Source organism: Equus caballus, chromosome 27 (genome assembly GCF_041296265.1).
Source record: "Equus caballus isolate H_3958 breed thoroughbred chromosome 27, TB-T2T, whole genome shotgun sequence".
Classification (NCBI taxonomy): Eukaryota; Metazoa; Chordata; class Mammalia; order Perissodactyla; family Equidae; genus Equus; species Equus caballus.
Window position 1 is genome coordinate 50,282,039 of NC_091710.1, and position 20,553 is coordinate 50,302,591.

At 39.9% G+C, this 20,553-nt stretch overlaps 1 protein-coding gene across 5 annotated transcripts in view; it reads left to right on the plus strand.

Annotated features, from left to right (window-relative positions):
* Window positions 1–20,553, plus strand: part of GPM6A (glycoprotein M6A) — a 312,724-nt gene that overhangs the window by 78,653 nt on the left and 213,518 nt on the right. The window lies entirely within an intron of this gene.

The window sequence follows — 20,553 nt, forward strand, 5'->3', positions numbered from 1 at the left end:
CAATTTGGGATTGAGTGATTTGATATACCCACTGCAATGTAGGCTGGGAAATGTATTCTTTTAGCAGTGCGCCCAATTCTAAATGGGGCTTCTCTTAATTTGAGAGAGAAGGAGAGAATGTATGTTTGGTAGGCAATTAGCAGTCATGGACTCATCTATTGACTACATCTTTTTATCAAAGATTAAAACTTTGGTCTAATTCCTCTTTATTCCCCCTTGCATCCTGTTAAGTGGGAGCCGCTGGAAAGTCTTAAGCACACTTCACTGATTCCTCTAATGAAGGATGAGTTTTGTCCATGATTGGAAAATAAAAAGACCTGTTGTTTTTAAGTTAGAAATGTTTGGGTGCAAGTGTCAATTGTTAAGCAAGCTTATTCTGACCCATCAATCTTTTTTTGGTCTGTGAAACTCACTCTATTACAAAGGTGAGACACTGGATTTAAGGAGGTGATGCTGGACTGAAGCCCACTTCGATGTCATAAATAAGTTTTATGATACACATAATTTTTAGAAGTTCCTCAACAGAAAGTCATTACATTTAATTAGACTGCCAGAGACCTCGTTCTTACAAGACAGATCACTCAAAGGGTTGGATTTTTTTAATAAGTGGTGGGCAACAGTCCTAAGCAGATATTTTAATTAACTGTACAGTTATTTTTAGATGTACTGAAATTACACCCCATCATTTCCTAACTATAAAAGATAATCTTTCCACCTTCCCCAGTTTTAGATCAGTTTGTTTGTTTGCTCAATTTTCTTTCAAAATATGAGGCTATAAAATCAACAAATATGAAAAAGGTCTTTGTCTTTATTATTCAAAGATATTTCATGAAATAAGACAGATACTGTAAACAGGCAGCTCAGAAAAGAATGGGCATAAATGTGAAAATAATTCTTTCTCATTAGCATTCAAAGACATACAAGATATAAAAGAGTGATGTGCTCTAGCTGAAGTTGCTAATAATTAAAAAATATATATTTTTGTATATTTCAGATATTGCACTATAAACATATTCTTTGAAAAAAATGCAGAAACATCGTATGCACTTTTCTCAGTAAACTCCAGGAAACTAAGTTAAGAAACTTTCGATCAAAAATCTTATGTGAAGAAAATGCTGTCTTTAGCTACAAGCATTCTTGCTAAGCTTTCTTCCCTATGGAGACGGGAAATAACCATTTTAGACATTTTCCGGAATTTATTTCTCTGACACCAGCCTATATGGAGTGATTCGATTTATTGCTAAAGCAGTTATTTCAGCTAATGTTTAAAAAGAGATGACTGCTTTAAGTTGCATTAAAAAGAGAACCAGGAAAAAAGGATCCAATTATTTAAAAATTATAATAATAGTATATAATTCCTTACAAATTACTCACTTATAAGGCAGCTTAACTTCGTTGTTTCTCTGTGTTGTTTTCTTTAGAAAGCCTTCCTCACCTTGGGTTGAAACTTCTTGAACCATTTGGTATTATTTTTCCATTGCCTTTTTTTCTGTGGTTTTTGTACCAACTCATTCCTCTCGCATACTAGATTTCACAGTTTTTAGGATGTTGATCCCAAATTATTGTATGATCTTTTTCCCCTTCCCCTGTTTTATAAATTTTGTATCAAGGAGGATGAATGAAAAAGAAATCATCTGTTCTGTGGATTTTTAATGGCCCCACTATGATAACATAGATGGACAGATAAAATTTAGTCAGCCTCTTTTGGACTTCTTTGTTCTTTTTTGTTTTTGTTTTTGTTTTTGTGAGGAAGATTGTCCTTGAGCTAACATCTGTGCCAGTCTTCCTCTTTTTGCTTGGGGAAGATTGTCCCTGAGATAACATCTCTGCCAGTCCTCCTCTATTTTGTGTGGGAGGCGGTCTCAGCATGGCTTGATGAGCAGTGCTAGATGCACGCCGGGGATCCAAACCTGAGAACCCCAGGCCGGCGAAGCGGAGCATGTGAACTTAACCACTATGCCACAGGGCTGGCCCCCTGGACTTCTTTGTTCTCGATGGAATTATATGCTACCTCTCTTGGTAGGAATTCCTTGGCTATCTCATGCCCTTATATTTCATTGTTTTGCTTATTCATTGCTAATATTTCATGTCTTACAACATGCCGTCTACACTAGCCTCTAGCAGGGCCCTACAATGCAGCGAGACAGTTTTAAGTGGAGACGGTGGCTTTGTTAGGGGAGGTTAAAAAGAGGAGGATGTGTTAACTTTTAGGACCCCTAAAGAAAAAAGTGATTGTGTGGAGGATGGACTGTAAGAGTCTGTCTGTGATCTATTCTCTTGCTTTACCAGGGAGATGCCTCTCTCTGCCTGCCAACCCCCTGCGGGGGAGTGGGGCTGGGAGGGAGGGCCAGGGGGATGGGAGGGGGGCAGGGAAAGGAAGGAGGTGGGGGTGGGGCACATTGTCAAGTGATCCCATCTAATTTCCCTGTTGAATGGACTCCTTTAGAATAATTATTTTTGCCAGGAGAAACAGACTTTATCTCTTCACCAGGAATGCTTTTGGCAGGATTTCCTTGGCCAAAGGATGGCTTATAGTAAACCCTGGTTTATGAGGCAGGAGAATGCCCCTCAACCACAAAACACTTTAGGGGTATAAAATGAAGATGTTTCATTAATTAAAAACTCTTCTATGTGAGTGATAACCAGTAAAACCTCTCCTGCACTCATCTGTCATTCTGGGCTAGAGAAACTGTATCCAGTGTAGGAAAGCCTGAGAGTTACGTGGGGGGAGTTACATACAGTTTCTTTGTCTGAACCCCTTGATGGTTCTTATCCTTGAAATTATTGGGAAAACTTGATACTGTGTAAGAACTCTGATTTATGGCATCTGAGTTGACAGTTTGAAGCTGTCAGCACAGATTAGTACGTTTCCCCCCATGACGTGACGCCTCTCAGGCCAGCCTCCCAGGTTACTTCCTCTCCCAGGGCTGCCCCTGGTGTGATACAGCATGAGGAAAATCAAATAAAATACAAAAAGTGATGCTCAAGGACCCTCATTAATATGATCTACAGTTAACAGTTCCTTCTACAAGATCTCATAACTTTCCTCTGAAATAGTAGGCAGAGAAAAAAGACAACATTCTAAACAATTTAAAAGAAGAACTTAAAATTTTGCCCGAATATGGGGTAATTTTGATTTACCTCCAAAGCTGGTGGAATTAGCCTGTATATGTTATATCCTTGGAGCCATCCTTGCACTGTCTGTTCCATGGCTAAGAGAGTCAGGAAATGAACTCACCAAAATATTAGGCTTCTGTAGCTGTGCAGCAGCCAGCCCCTGGGGTCTGAGGGTTAAGATTCGGTGCTCTCTCCGCCATGGCCCGGGTTAGTTTCCTGGTCAGGGAATCCCAAGACCCGCCTGTCGGTTGTCGTACTGAGGCGGCTGCATGTTGCTATGATGCTGCAAGCTCTGCCACCGGGATTTCAAATGCCATCAAGGTCACCCAGGGTGGATAGGGTTCAGCCGAGCTTCCAGACTAAGACAGACTAGGAAGAAGGACCTGGCCACCCATTTCCAGAAAATTGGCCCGGAAAACCCTATGAATCTCAGCAGAGCATTGTTTGATAGAGTGCCGGGAAGGGAGTGCGGGAAGGGGAGAAGATAACGCAGAAAGAGATGGGGCAAAAAGACCTAGCAGGGCTCTGCTCTGCTTACACAAGGTTTCTAGGAGTCAGAATCAACCACTAACACAGCAAACAAATAGGGAGGAAGTGGTGTGGGAAGGGGTGGTAGGTGTGCTTTCTACAGAGCGCAGGGCATTTTCAAGGGCCGTTTTGCACGCATCTGTTTTACATGATCAGACCATCAGAGAACCTGGCTGTGGGCGTAGGAGAATAGCACATCTCAGCCCAGTAGCAATAGGCTGTGGACAACCTGAGAGATTACTCTGAGCACCCCACGTCCGCCTTTCTTCAGCCTTAGAGCCGAGAAGGGATGAATGGATGACCTAGCGCGCGTCTGCATGCAAGTGGCTGAATGGAATCCTCAGTTCTACCTGTTGATAAACGTAAGGTCCATGTGGCTTCATTCTCATTTTGAGATGTGCAAATAAACAGCAAAGCAAAACAATAAAAAATAAACAAAATCATGGAATAACAGGCACAAATAACAAGAGCAACTCAGAAAGACTACCTACTTGCCCAGACAACGTTCTCTATTTCCTTTCCAACGTTGTCTCTTCTTCATCTCACATCCTGGACATTGGCAGGGTAGGAGATGAAAAATAACATTGTTGTACTGATTTACATTTATCTAATTATGAGTAAGACCGGCCCCTTTTACTTTTGTTGTCCATTTGTATTACTTCATCTGTGAAATACCTGTTTCTTTGTGAGTTTTTCTCTATGGCTGTTGGTCCTTTTCTTGTTGATTTCTATGCACTCATTTTTAATTAAAGAAGAAGAACCTTGTCTCTGGTAAACATATTACAAATATTTTTTCACAGTTTATCATTTGCCTATTGGATTCAGGCAGACACTTTAAATTGTAATATGATTACATTTGTCCTTGTTTTACTTTTTCTTTACAGCATTTGGTTTTCATATCTTGCATTGAAATCTTTCTTCACTCAATACTATTATGATTTTATTTTTTATATTTGTCTTTCTCTTTGGGAAAGAAATAAGCATCAAAAAAACTTTTAGGAGGCCAATTTGGCACTATCTTTCAACATTTAAAATAAATATTAATTAGGGGGCTGGCCCCGTGGCCGAGTGGTTAAGTTCGTGTGCTCCACTGCAGGAGGCCCAGTGTTTCGTTGGTTCGAATCCTGGGCGCGGACATGGCACTGCTCATCAAACCACGCTGAGGCAGCGTCCCACATGCCACAACTAGAAGGACCCACATCGAAGAATACACAACTATGTACCGGGGGGCTTTGGGGAGAAAAAGGAAAAAATAAAATCTTTAAAAAAATAAATAAATAAATATTAATTAAAACTTATTCAAAAATATTTATTGGGTGTGCACATCATGCCAGCCACTTTTCTAGGTTGTTAGGGTGTATCCCTTGGAGTGTATCTCATGGAATTTATGAATCATAATTTAGGAATTTAGGAATCATAAATGAGGGGAGAGGGTGGGTAGAATTATACTTTACCAATAAATGATTTTTATACCATGTTACAAGGTGATAGGGTATGGTGGTGAGAGGAAGAAGAGCAGAGGAAGTTGGACCAAGAGTGCTCTGCTATTGGGGAGACGTTTGCAACCATAAATAGAGTGGTCAGAGCAGCCTTATTGAGAAGGTGACCTTTAAGCAAAGACTTGGAGGAAATGAGGGAATGGGCCTTGGGGAAGAGCGTCCAGCAAATACAACAGCCAGTGCAGCAGTCCTGAGGAGCATGCCTGGCCTGTTCTAGAAGCAGCAAGGAGGCTGGTGTGGCTGGAGTGGAGTGAATGAGAGGATGAGGTGGGAGATGGGGCTGGCGAAGTAAGGGAATAGGATCACAGAGAGCACTGAAGGCTGTTGTAAGGACTTTGACTTTTATTCTAAGTGAAATGGGAACCTTTGCAGGATTGTGAACAGAGGAGTGACTGATCTGGTTTATATTTTAAAAGGACTATTGGGTACCATTTTGGGTAAGACTTTAGGGGAAAGGGAGCACACCGCTGAGCAAAAGTGTAGTGTGATCTCATGTATATATCAAAGTATATCTGCACGGATGTATTCTTTATCCATATCCATTTAAGTATTAAAAATACATGAATGTATATGCACAGAAAAAATTCTTGAAGGACACAAGTGGCAGATGCTGTTATTAGAAATCATCTCTTTGGGGCCAGCCTGGTGACACAGCGGTTAAGTGTGCACATTCTGCTTCGGTGGCCCGGGGTTCGCCGGTTCGGATCCCGGTTGCGGACACGCCACCGCTTGGCAAGCCTTGCTGAGGTAGGCGTCCCACATATAAAGTAGAGGAAGATAGGCATGGATGTTAGCTCAGGGCTAGTCTTCCTCAAAAAAATAAAAAAATAAAAAAATAAATAAAAAGAAATCCTCTCTTTGATAGATGTGAATATTCCCATGGAGTAGATGCTTGTCTTGGAAGTTGAGATTGTTATTGCAAAATATAGAGTCAATTTGAAATAATGCTGGGAAAATAGCTTAAAAAGAAATCCAGCAACATCTTTTTCCACTTATTTACAACAATGCATGTCTATAATCTTATTCATACACAAGAGTGGTTACATTTTCTGGAGAGAATTCTGGCAGTTTGTTTCTATTAGAAGCATTTGGCCAAAGACATAAAGAGAAGTTACTTTTGTGGGGAAAAGACACACAAACAAGCAACCCACTAGCAATACAGTTTTCTAGTAAGGAGGGAAACGAAGTGCAATTGATCGCATTTTATAAATGTGTAATAATCATAATAATGGTATTTAACATTTATTGAACACTTACAAGGTAGTAAACGTCATGCTCTTTGCTTTACGTGCCTTACCTCATTTAATTCTGCCAGTCGCTCTAGGATATAGGTGCCATCATTATCCACACTGTCCAAATGGGGAGATGAGGCTCAGAGAGGGGATGGCATTGCCAAGTGGATGATACTGTTCTTTGAAAGCAAACTGGTACTAAGACCTATAAGCTTAAACCATCGCTTTGTATTCTAAAGTTATACATAAATCAAATGTTACTATTTTCTATGAAACAATATTTCTCCTTTTTAATTGTATACTGAGCATAAACATTTATCTATCTTATTTTAAAAATGGACTTTAAGGGATTTTTTTTTTTTTTTTTTTGCCACTGTCAAATTAGAGAATTTACTTCTTCCTGAGAATTCCCATATGGAGTTAATTATAAAAAGACTCAATTTCTTTGCTGTTTTACATTTATTTCCTCTTGCCCTTGACTGAGAGCATTTCCAAAAGCTTTCTCCTCCCCTCGCCTCCTCTCTCCTCCATCCTCTCCCCTCCTCTTCCTCCTTCTCCCTCTCCCATCCCCCTCTTCCTTCTCTATTCTTTTTGCTGTGTATACTAATGCTGTTTCTGCTTAACGTCATCTACTTGTTTAGCTTTCAAAAACTCAATACGTCTAGCCACAGCTTAGCATGAATTATTACGTCTCCGATGCTGTCCCCTGGGCAGCCTCGGTTGGGTGTGTCAGTGTTACCGCAAACCATGCCTTGTCTTGAGTGGAGTTCATCATCTCCCTCTCACTCCGTTTTACCCCCTTCTTGATTTATTTATTTCTCTTGTCATTTTTTCTGACATGTAAACTTGAAGAAATAAGTTTACTGGCTCCTCTTTCATTTGATGCAGTCAGTCATCCTCAGATTTTTTTATGTCTTTCACACACTCCCTCTTTTGGTACCATTTTTGTGCATATAATCCTAGTTTCTATCATCACTTTATCTGTATGAACCTTCTAATTGATTTCCCTGCTGTCAGAATATCCCCTGGTTTTCAAAATATCCAACTCATTACTGAATTTCTGCTTATTAAACAGTAGTTTCCTTACGTCATGCATCAATTCTCAACCCTTAAATACTTCACTGTTACTCACTGAATAGAGTTAAAATTACTTTGCTTGGGATATATGGCCCAATATGATCGTGGCAATGCTCCTAGTAAACCTTCTACAGGGGGATGCTAAGATGGAAGTTTGGGCTAAAGTACGAAGGATAATAGTTCACACATTCTGAGGAGGTATCAGGCCTTAGATAGTATTTTCAAATTAAGGGAAGAAAAACCTGTTGCCAACATTTAGGACATAAAAAGTATTAGAATTTTTCAGTGGAGAGAGGGTTTTTTTTTTTTTTTTTTTTTTTTTATGGAGTAGCTTCTGTACTGTGAATCTCATCCTTCTTACCTACCTCCCCCCAAACTTGTCTTGAACTTTCCACTCAAGTCAAAAAAGGAGAGTTCTAAAGGGAACACTCGGATAGCTTAATACGTGCTCTTGCCACTCTGTGAACAGGGTAGACTGACGTCTAACACCCCTCAGAAATCAAAGTGGCAAACGTCTGGCCTGGTGGCCCAAGGTTTGGAGAGTTATTTCTCTCTCCTGGTTTATCAGGGCATAGGAGATGGGAGTGTTTGCCGTGGACCACATGTGAGAGGGAGCCAGCAGGCGTCATGACCAGTGCTGCCCAAGGCTGTGAAGCAGGGGTAGGCAAGCCACAGCTCTCAGGCCAAATCTCACTGCCTCCTGGGAAAAAATTGAATATAGCTGTGCTCATTCATTTTATGTACTGTATATGGCTGCTTCGGGCTACAGTAGCCCGTTTGAGTAGTTGCTACAGAGACCACCTGGCCCACAGTGACTGAAACAAAGAGAATGCTTAAATTAACCTTAGTCTTTGAGCTCAGTAGGATCCTAGCAGTCGTCTAATCAATTCCATTTTGAGGATGAGGATGTTGAGCACACAGAGATCTGAAGAGTCTGGGCAAGTTCAAGGTCAGAGGGGTTAGAAATGGATGGTCACACCCATAGGCCCAGCCCAAAGTCATTATTATGTTGGCGTTTGTGTGTGGGAGGGACAATGGAGTGTGGGCAGGGACTGTTTAGACTCTCTAGTTTGATTAAAATAGATTGCATTTTAAAAAAACTCATCTAATGGAGTCTTGATTTAGGATTTCGTAAATCAAATAGTGATAACTAATTAACATAATCCTTTATGGCCAAATAGTTATTTAGTTAATACTCATCAAGGTTTTACTACCCTGCAGTTTGGGTCTTTGACCTTGAGGATAGGACAGACTGTGCATGAACACTGTATAGATTTAGGATTCATGGAATGTCAAAGGACAGAGGGGTAGATGCAGTTTCATTCGAACTCTATCTAGAAGCTCTACTACTTCAAACAGATGAGGTTTTGAGATTAAGCAATTTAATAAAAGGCAAGGAGAAGCAAAGAATAAAGGGGATTTAGTCAGGATTGAGACTGGAGAACAGAAATGAAATTAGGGGATTCTTACAGAAATATGTAGTCCTCTCAGGTGTGCGATTGTGTGTCTGTGTGTGTGTGTGTTCAGAGGTGGAAGAATGGACTTAGTCCGTTCAGGTTGCTATAATAAGATACCACAGACTGGTGGCTTATAAACAACAGAAACTTATTTTCTACAGTTCTGGAGGCTGGTAAGTCTGAGATGAAGGTGCCAGAAGTTTGGGTGTCTGGTGAGAGTCCACTTCCTCATTGACAACCATCTTTTCACTGTAAGGTCACATGATGGAAGGGGCAAGTCAGCTCTCTGAAGTCTGTTTTATCAGGGCACTAATCCCAACCATGAGGACTCCACCCTCATGACCTAATCACCTTCTCATTCCACCACCTCCTAATACCATTGCATTGGGGGTTAGGATTTCAACATATGAATTGGGGGGACACACAATCATTCAGACCACAGCAAGTGATATGTAGGTGAGGAAAACCAGCAGTCAGAGGCAGCAGGTGCTCTGTAAGACAGATCAAGAGGAGGTGGCATGACAGCCTGGAAGCTTCTGCCAGAGAAGCCAGATCACTCTTGAAGCGCTGGCTGAGCCTGGCAGCTGTAATGACTGAGAAGCAAGTGGCTTCTGAGGTTTAAGAAGAAATGCTAGGGACCAGCCCCATGACCTGGTGGTTAAGTTCAATGCTGTCTGCTTCACCAGCCTGGGTTCAGTTCCCGGGCGTGGACCTACGCCACTTGTCAGTAGCCATGCTGTGGTGGCAACCCACATACAAAGTAGAGGAAGATTGGCACAGATGTCAGCTTACGGAAAATCTTCCTCAAACCAAAATTGGAGGATTGATGACAGATATTAACTCAGAGCCAATCTTCCTCAGCAACAACAACAACAACAAAAGAAGACATGCCAGCTGTTTAATGGAAACAATCACAGGTCATTTGTCCTTGTGGTGGATGGTAGTTCTGCTATGACCCTAAAGGTAATTTTACAGATTGACAGAATCTGTAAGGCAATATTTACTTGCAATGATGCTATAAATGCCCTTCTCTTTGATCTATTTCAATGGCTGAAAATGTTCCTAACATCTGTAGCTGAGATTTCCCGACTTAATTTGGTTCTCATCAAAGTAGATTTCTATCCAAGTCAATTGCAGCATCTGTGCCTACATCTCTGAGAAGGAAAAGATGTGTTTGATGCTGTCCCCAAGTCAGCAGCATAAACTTGAACTCATTAGAATTATAAGCCAATGAAAGAAAGAAAGGTAAAACTGGATTTCAAAGGAGTCTGAGTTTGGCTGCTGTCAAGGAGGTGGCAACATGCAGATAGGCGGACTTAGAAGCTATGCAAGGAACAGAGCTGTGTTTCTGAATAGCACCATGGTTACGGTCTATAAAAATAATGAGAAGCGGAGAGAAAAATAAGAGCACTGGAGTTTGAAGTTTTTTTTTCTAAAATTGGTTTTTATCTACTTGTCCGATAAAATGAAAAGATACTGTGGTTTGCATTATCTTGACTAAATCAAAAACCAGAAGCAAATTATAAATTTCTCTTTAAGTGCTCACTGCTAAATCATCAAGAATGCTTGTGCTCTCTCCTCCTCCTCTAGATATCGTGAATCTTATGTTTGGCAAATCATTGTGATATATCAAGTCATTCTCTAATCTGGCTGCTGATCCACAATCAAAATTCAGTGATAACTTTGTATCTTTCACCCACTACTTCTTAGGCTTATTATCACTGATGCACTGACACAGTTGCTTGAATTTCAATGCTTCTTGCATCCAGCTGTGGCCATTGATTCAGTCATTGAATTTGACGGTGTTAAGCACAGTAAGAAAGATGACTTAATGGGTCTTAAATGTTTACTGTTATTGAAACCATTCTGCAATTTTCATTACCCAAAGAAGTCCCTGTTGAAATGTTACTCTTTCTATTTCCCAAATGCTTCTTGTAAGCAAAGATACAAGGCAATGTGGTCCAACCAGCTGTTTCGGTCCAATTTAGAGAGAAATTAAGGGCTCATATTCAGTAAAACTCCACTAAAATGTTCTTCTTTTCTTAATGATGAAAGGACAAAAGGGCACTGCATTTTCAAAATCGAATGTAAGCATGATGGTTGACTTTTTTCCAACCTTAGCATTCTTATATAATGTGAAGACCAGTTCTTTGAGAATATGATTCCTTAACGTTGGAGGATATATGTTATTGCACTAGATTTATTGTTGCCCACCGTAGGGAAAGCCAAACACCAAAATGACAAGATTGCAGCAGAGGGTTTTAATCACAAGGCAGCTGTGTGAGGAAGCAAGAGAATGAGTCTTAAATCCACTTCCCTGAAAATGGGACTCAGGGATATTTATGGAATAGCAGGGCAAGGTGGTCTGAAGTGTGGAGATAGATGATTGGAGGTGAGGAACTGTGAGGTAACTGATGCTCTGCACAAGTGCAGTCAGACTCCATGCCTCTTCACAGGACACATGTTCACAAAATGGCAGCATTAGCATGATCTAAGGGTGGAGTTTTTATCCTCTTGATGTCAAAAGGTCATTTATTGGACATCTGCATAGTCCCAGTTGGTGGGTTTGTGTTCTCAACTGGCCTGAAGTGGACAAGGGGTTCTAATTCCTGAAACACAGCTCAATCACCCATTATCATGGTGATCCAGGTTCCAGGGAGATGTTATCTCTAGGAGCCTAGTGGGAGTCAGATAGCATACTGCCTAGGCAGCACAGTTAACAATGGGTGGTTTAAACAGCTAAAAGCTATAATCAGTAATTGCAAAAAAGGAAAAAGCGCTTCAGTTACTAGCTACTTAATCATCCATGGCTAAGTGTTTGCTGATTTCAATCCCTCTATTGTTTGGTCCTTCCTCATTCTCGAGGGATTCGGCATGATGACTGATCTACCTCCTGCTGAACTGGGGTGTAGATCTGGGTTGGAGGAATGAAACTGTTTAGCACTCATTTGGAAATATTCTCTTGTTCCTGGCTTCAGGTTGACATTTTGCATTATTAGAATTTTTGTACCTTGCTCAACAGTTTGGAACAACATCTAAAGGCACATTTTATAATCAAGTATCGAGCCAGAAGGATAAGAAGTAGAGACAATGCAAATTTTAACAGCCCCTGAAAAATAGACCTAACTCCAGTGGGGCCTCCATCTGATCTGCAGGTGGGGACAGACATCTGGTCTTAGTTCCTGATAGTCTTTTGTTTTACTCGATATGTATCAGAGATCAGAGCAACGCCCTATACCCTGATCTTTCAGTTGTCATTGATGATGGCTATCAGCATACACTCTCTGCCTGGGGGTCATCACATTCCTAAGGAACTCAAAAGGACAAAGTTATCAACTTATAGCAGCTTGGAGGGGCTATAAAATCTACAGAGCATGTCTGGTTTAGTTAATCAGAGGTCATTCAAAGTTACAATATGTTTTCTTTTCTGCACTATGGCTTTCCTTATGTCAACCTGGTGTTGAGCCAGTATCGTAAATATTGAAGATCAGAGTATGCCTTCTCAAAATATGCTACTTTGGCATAAGGATTATTTTGAGCTGAAGGCAATTGAGAAGCAACAGACACAGAAAAGTTCTCTACCCTCCTTCATTTGCCTAAAAGGAGGGCATAAGCTTCCCTTTGTGAAGATGAGCCTAATCCCATTTCGTGGGAAGAATGATAGTAGCCCAGAGACTGCAAGATGAGGAATCTGCATAATAAATCTTACCAAACAACCCCTATCTTCCAATAGTTTCCCCCATACATTTGCGTTCCCACAATTTACCACCTTTAAAAGCCTTAATTTTATTTCCTTTGTCTCATCTCCACAATTTTTCTTTGTTAAAGTAGTATATAAGCCCCTGAGACTAATGGCTTCTTTGGGTCTTCACTTTTTTCTTTGAAGACCTCCATATGCATATGGAATAAACCGATTCTCCTGTTAATCTTTTGTCAGTTTAATTTGCAGGGCCTCGTTTACTGAACATAAGAGGATAGAGGAAATATGTTTCCTCTCCTACAATGTCCATCCTTTTTAGTGAAATGCACTAGGAAATGCCAAAATTTAGTATTGATATGCCTTCTGAAGATGCTGAAAGTAATTTCTTTGGTTACTTTTGGTGTGCCTTAAAATCAGAAATTTTAGCAAATACTTGTTAACAATTGTCACAAAACACAAGATGGGAAAAAACATGTAAGAATTATGAAGTTAAAATATTAAAAAAAATTTTTTCTCATAAGTTGTAAGAAGTTTGCTGTCAGGGATAGGTTTTATCTTTTTTAAATATAGTAAATTTTAATGCTCAAAAGCCATAGACACTAAATGCTCACCATTTCAGGGTGACCAGTGTTAACCGGCAAGGGGTAGTGATCTCTTTGTGACTGTTCAGGAGGTCTTATTTCTTGCCTGAATAGACCTTTTAAGGTGTTCTGAAGGTTTATGATTTTAAAAGTCATTTTTAATTGTAGCTGAAAAAGATTCCTAAATTAGAAGAGCATATACTTAAATATTCATTTTTGCCATCTTTGGAATTTATATTTAAAAAAATATCTATTTTATACATGTGTTTTTTTTGTGTGTATGTGTGTACATATATATACATTTATGTATGTGTATATATGTGGTGGGGAGGAAGAATATTTGCTCTACCCCCTCTAGGTCCTTCTGGCTGGGCGATGAATTAAATTAATGCCAGATAGAATAAGAGGAGAAAAATAAAACAAATTTAATAACATGTCTACATGAGAGAAACCCAGGAATTCTGAAAAACTCTCCAAAGTGGGAGATGCTCTCATCTTAAATACCATCTTCAGCTAAAGACAAAGGGGGAAGTTGGTGGTGGGGGAGTCACTTATGGGAGATGACCAGAAAAGCACAGTAAACAAAAGTCAATTTATTATGCAGACTTAAGTCCTTGCCTTCCGCACTGATAAGAGTTTCTAGGGATAAGGTCATCTGCCCTTCTTCCTGGTACAGAGAGGGAGACACTTTTACAGATGGAGATTTCCCTTACAAGTGTAAATGTCTCTTGCAAAGGGTAATTTCTACTTTTCAGAGCTTCTCCCCTGTCTGCAGTTTTTAAAAGTAACCACCCCAAAATAATCCTCATGCCAAAGAGACACATTTTGGGGTAGGCAATTCTGATCCCCCATAATGTGTTATTTGTGTGTATATATAAATACATACATAGGTATATATTTGAATGTATTTATATATGTATATATGTACAAAACCTTGCTCAAAGTCAAATACCTTTTATATTAGCCCAAATCTAAAATAACCTGGACCAGTAAAGCTTCACACTTTACTGAAAGCAGTGATTTTAAATGCAGTTTTCTTTTTCTTTGTTTTCTTGCTAATTTCTAATGTTATCAATTGCCTGCCATAAACTGAAAGATGCATTTGTTGTTTTGGGCAGATTAAGAAACCTTTGTTGTAAATAGTGTCTTTCATGAAAAATTAATAAAAGAATGAGTTTGTATTACAAATTATATTAAAGAGTACTCACAAATGTGACTGTTATCTTCCCATGAATTCAGTTTTTGAATGTCATTGGAAACATTTAAGATAATAGCTTCTACTCTCCAACTTCTCTATGCCCATTCCTTTTGTCCCACATACACAAAATAGAGTAGAAACATCTTTCTTGCTTTCTTTCATATTTTTTTACATTGAGACAAATATTCGCTTCCTTGTGTATTTCCACGGCAGAGAACATTCTCTGCCGTAACCATAGTGCAGTGATCAAAATCTTGCTATGTGATATTGATACAGTTGACGCAAATAATCCATAATCAATCTATGAATCAAAATTGGGATGAGTTTATTATGAGCCCATTCAAAGATTGTAGCCCGGAGAACTTTTCCACCAAGGAAGGAAGCTCTCCGAAGAGTGGGGTGTCCAGAGTGGTTATATACTGTCTTGGAACAAAGAGCATACATCACATATGGCAGGGATATCTCTTTTACTGCTGTCAGGAGATGCGTAACCGGCACAGCAGGTCAATGGTCGCAAGGTGAGCACAGCAGGTCAGTGGGCAGCAGGTCAGTGGTCATGAGATGAGTTAAAGCAGGTCAGTGATTGATCCTTAGTTTCTGGGAAGAAATGCTTATCCTTAAAGAAATGCTGATATGGGGGAGGCAACACCCCTTTCCTTAAGGGCATCATTCTTGTCTTTGGGACATCGTAAATGTTTAAAGTAGGTGTACAATGCACGCTCAAGAGGCCACATCAGACCTTTCTGGGAAAATAGGATCAGCTGAATTAGTTTTAAATCAAATAGCTTCATCATATACTCCAATATCTCCTATTGCTTTTCATTTATTCATCAATACTATAGTATCATCTCATCCTTAGTCCATATGCACAGTCGGTCAGTTGTCCAAATTATGCCCTTTAAAGCTATTCCTCTCCCACCCCACAACCCCCACTGTATTTGTTCTCATTTCTCTAGTTTACTGTAATCTGAAAGTATTTCTCAGCCTTTTTTTTAATTTTAAGATTTTTTGAAAAGTATAGGCCAGTTATTTTATAGAATGTCCCTCAATTTGGGTTTGCCTGATGCTTCCTCAAAATTAAATTCAGGTTTTACGTTTTTAGCAGGATTCCTACAGAATCATGTTGTGTTGCTCCCACGGCGTCACAAGGAGCACATGAGTCCATTTGGCTTGGAATTTGTGATATTAAGTTTGATCACTTGAGTAAAAGTTCTCCAGTGTAGAGTTATTCTTTTTTCCCTTTGTAATAATAAGTAATTTTGGGGAGGCACTTTGAGATTATATATAAATTTTGTTCCTCTTGAAATTTTCACCCTCTAGTTTTAGCTTCAGTTGATGATTTTCAAACTTCATTGTTCCTTCTATACTTATATGTGTGCATTACACTTTAAGGGAGACTTTTTCTATTTATTCATTTACTCATTGATTCTTATTTTATTTAATAAGTTATAGTTCATTATTATAATTGTTTATTTTGATGCTCAAATGACCTGGGCTTGGCTAGTGAGAGCCTCTTCAGGTTGGCTCCTGGGTCTTTTGGATACTATTCCATCATTATTTCAACACGTCTATTCCTTTCAGTTAGAACCAGATATTCCAGCTCATTTTGTATTTTCCCTTCCTCAGCCCCAGAATCAATCGCTTCTCTATGGAGCCTTGGTTATTTTTAATGGAGATTGATGTTCAGAAACAAGATCTGGGTCACAGATGTGCTTGTTGTTATTGATGTGTTCTTGCTTCTAGGCTCTCTCTAGAAAATGTGTGTGTGTATTTATATACATTTATTTCTGTATTTCTCTATCATAGGTTAGGTGTTACTATTCTACATCCTCATATAAATGGAATAATAACTTTGTATTCTAGGTCCAGCTCCTTTCACTCAGTGTAATAGTTATGAGAGGCATCCAGCTTGTTCCATGTATCGTTATATTGTTCTTTTTTATTCCAGAGAAGCATTCTTACACGAACGTAGTTTAAATTTGTTATCCATTCCCCTGTTGATGGACATTGAGTTGGTTCGAGTTTTGGACTACTATGCACAAAGATGTTATGCACATTTTTGTCTAAGTCTTTTTCTTGCCATTTATTTTTGTTTCTACTGGGTAAAAACCTAGAAGTGGAGTTATTGGGTTGAAGTATATTTAATTCTTTAAAAACTTTTTAAGAAAATGCCAAAGCTTTTTCTAAAAAAGTTGTACCATTTTACATTCCCACCAAAACTGTGTGAGAGTTCTGGTAGCTCTGTATCCTAGCTAACATTTGATGTTGTCATTCTTTTTTAATTCTAGCCATTCTAATGGATATAGGTCTATCTCATTTTTATAGTCTTATTTGCATTTCCCTGATTACTGATGATATTTAGCACTTTTCGTGTGTTTACTATCCATTTGTACATCTTTCTTTGTAAAATGTCTCTTCAAGTCCTTTTGCTCATTTTAAAAATTAACTGTTTGTCTTTGTATTATTGAGTTGTGGGAATATTTTATATAGTCTTGATGCAAGTTCTTTGTTTCTGGCTTTCCAGGAGTAGGAGAATACTAATGGAGAAGGCACATAACACGCTAAAGTGCCTTATATAGTTTTAAGTGGCTTGGTAGCAGCATGAGCTAAGGCAGAGAGAAGAAGAAGCAAATAATTCTGCTGTGGGTGTTGAAGAGCACATAACATAGGAGCACGGCCTACGGGTGACTGGAGTTTTGCCAAATCTTGAGAATAATGGTGTGTGCAATGAAAGAAGGGTTTGAAAGAGCATAGAAAGGCAGTTATATAAGCACAGGGATGTGTCTGTTTGTTTATTATTAGGTGTACTGTACCTAGAACAGTGCCTGGCAAACTAGTAGGTGTTCAATGGAGATAGTTTGAAAAATGAAGAATTGAACTCTTGTATTCTATAGTTTCATGGATATGAAGAGCAGTGCTAAAGCAGAGAAAAAAACGTGACTTCATTTATTTATTTGAAGGCTAACTTTGGGGGCCATTGGTATAATTCATGGCAGAAGGGAGAAAGTAGAAGAAGTAGGTTCAGAATATTTTGGTGGCATTTGGTCTTTCGTTCAGCACGTATTTACTGCGGGCCATTGGGTGGCTCACATACTTGGTGGGTTTACTACGGGTGGAAAAACCATGATTCCTGCTGTCTCGGGGCTCACCGTATGGTTGGGGAGGCAGAACAGACACAGACAACTGTTTAGTGCAGTAATTACAGTGATGAATGCATCCCCTGGGCACGTGTTTGCCAGCCTGTCTTGGGCATTAGGATGCCATTAACTTGAATTACTTGGATATCAACTAGAAGAGGGAAGTTGAGTAGGCGTTCCTACAGAGATCCGTCATGAACAGAGACACTCCCTGAGACTCAGCACTGCATAGGCGCTCATGCAGTCAAAGGCAAGCACTTCAAAATGCCTACAGGTATAAAGTCCAAAATAGAGGCAGAGGTGATCAGAGACAGTGGGGTGCCAGTTTTTGGATAATATAATTACAAATGGAAGAGTTTGGGGTTTAGATAGTCATTAATGAGGAACTACGGAAATGCTATAGACAGAGGAATGATGTGCTAAGATTTATATTTTATATAGATCGCTTTTAAATTTGCATAAAAGATGGACTGAAAGAAGACAAGATTGATGTGGAGAAACCAGTTGCATCAAGTGAAAAGGGAAATTACTAAGAAAGCTAGACAATTTCCACTCAGAATGATGGCTTTTATTTGTCAAAATTAACTACCAGTATCCAAGTAACTGATATCATTCTGGTTTAAGATAGTTTTAGTTTGCCTATCTCTAATTATTCACAATTTGAAATTGAAAAGAAATACTTAGAACTGTGTCACTTGAGAACTTCAGTAAATATAATAAGCATCATTAATATAGCAAAAAGAAACTGGATTCTAATTTAAGTACAGTCATTTTTCAGATTCGGTAGCTAGCTTGTAAGGAGGACTTGATTCTGAGTTCTGAAATCTAGACTGATTTTATTCTTTAATCAGAGTAGTTCAGTCGAGTCCATTGGCAATGCCTTTCTAGATACACTTTAAAGATCTTGGAAGGAATTCTAGCATGGAAGGAAATGCAGAGTCCAGTACTACACATTTCTCTTGGTGCCTCAGTTGCATGTCTCCCTGATCTTAAGTATTTTATATTTCAAAGAATGGCTCTATGGTATTTTTCCAGTTTAGGCAAGAAGCAAATTCATTAAAGGAATCCAATGGGAGACAGAAATTTTGTTCCGTGTATGAGTGTAGCTGTGTCCTTTGTTATACTAGGTATGCCCGTCTCTGGACTGTTTACCTGAAGGTCCAGTCCTCACCTCTCCCATGCTCAGTGTAGGGGAGATGCTGATCTCTGCAGGTTTCCCTGTCAGCTGGTTTCCAGCCAGATTCCAGAGCCCATCAATGGGTGGCACTAGAGGGAGATTGGAAAGTGGGACGTAGGGAGAAACCAGGGTATTTATCATCTTCTTTCTGTGACTTCAGTGGCATCTCTCACAGGAGCCACAGCTCCTCTGTGACTCCACCTCCTGTCATTGAAGCCCATTATGGATTCAGCTACTTCCATGATCCTGGACTCCAGTCACACCACATCCTTCCCCCACCTTAGGGCCCATGTCAGCCTCCCGCTATTCATGATCCCAGGGATGATGTCTCTCTGTCCTCTGGCTTCTGAGCAATTCCATCACCCATACAACCTATTCCCTGTATTGACTTGTCTTATTTAAATTCTTAGAGTGGTTTTTGTTTTCCATTTTGGACCCTGACTGATTCACGGAGCAAACGTGCTCTTTAAGGGCTTGAGTTAAATCATCCTGAATTAAACATTTTCAGCAACTAGAATCATTATCCCTGATATACTGTTCAAATAAAAGATACCAGTCCACAGAAGAGGATTTGTAGGTGATATAAAAACAAACAGACCAAAGAACCAAAAACCTTGTCCAACTTCAACTTATTTTCATTGACAAATAGTACAGAAATTGGCCTTGAATATAAATACTGTGGCAAGTGGCTTTATTGAAATATGATTTATTTTTTGTATTTCTCTTCAAATTTCGCTCTGCCCCTCCCTCAACCCAAGAAGACAGGCAGATCCTTTTGTGTTTATCTAACTGCAGGATTTTTGCAAGACAGGAAGCAGAAGTAGAGGGCTCCTGAGGTCAATGATGCTCTGAATTTTCTTCAACTCTTTAGTAAAGCAGTAGTGCTGGGTGCACAACGGCGGGTAGAACGAGGACAAGGGCTGGGGTTTTGTGGACTTGGAGAAAGACTTCAGGCTGCAAAGCAGGCAGAGATCTCTGTATCTCAGAGGTAGCTGGGACGTGCCTCATGTTCTTCCGTACCTTCCCGAGCAGGTGCAGGATCTCAGAGGATTATTTTCTGGTGCCTTTAGGAGATGTTAAAGAAAAAATAGTATTCTAACTGTTGAAGGGGTAAAATTATTCTTGACACTTGTTAAAGCACAGTGAGACAGACTCTATTCAAGGGGAGGTTGTTGTGATACGTGTGGGGACCACTGCAGTAGGGTCTTGCAGCGGGGAGAGAGATTGAGCTCAACTCTGAATACAACATGGGCAAGTGGGAATATGTAGCCAGGGAACGGGATGGGGGCCAGTGGATGGAGAATCTCTAAGAGGAAACCTCAGGGGTAAGGGAGGATTCTGAGTAAACTGACCTAACAGGAGTCTTGCTGAAGGCAGGCCAGGTGGTCAGGCATCACCTGGGAGTTGGTGGGGAAGGGGAAGCCAGTCAGAGATCACTGATGGCTAAGGCGACTTATCAGGAATCTTGCTAAAATTAAACAATGCAGAGATGAACACAGAAGCCCGAAAGTCAAGCCTAGCTGCAAAAGAGCTTAGAAGAGCCTGAATAGGATTTGGTCAAGGAGAGAACCTTATCAGTGGCAGAGTCCTGGGTACTTGTGACTCCAGTGTCCTAAGGCTGCCACAGAAAGTCCAGAGCTTTCTAACCTGAGGAGCCACGTGGATGGGGACACTGAGTGTCATGGTCATTACCAGACTAGACGGATGTGGAACCGTGCCATCTGCCTCGGCGCCACTGAGACCCAGAAACCCCTGAGCCTTTATCATCCTGAATACGGAGCTCCCTGAAAAGATGGAAGTTGAATTTGCTGCCACTCTTGAAGGATGGAAACTAGAAGTCAGAGTTAAGT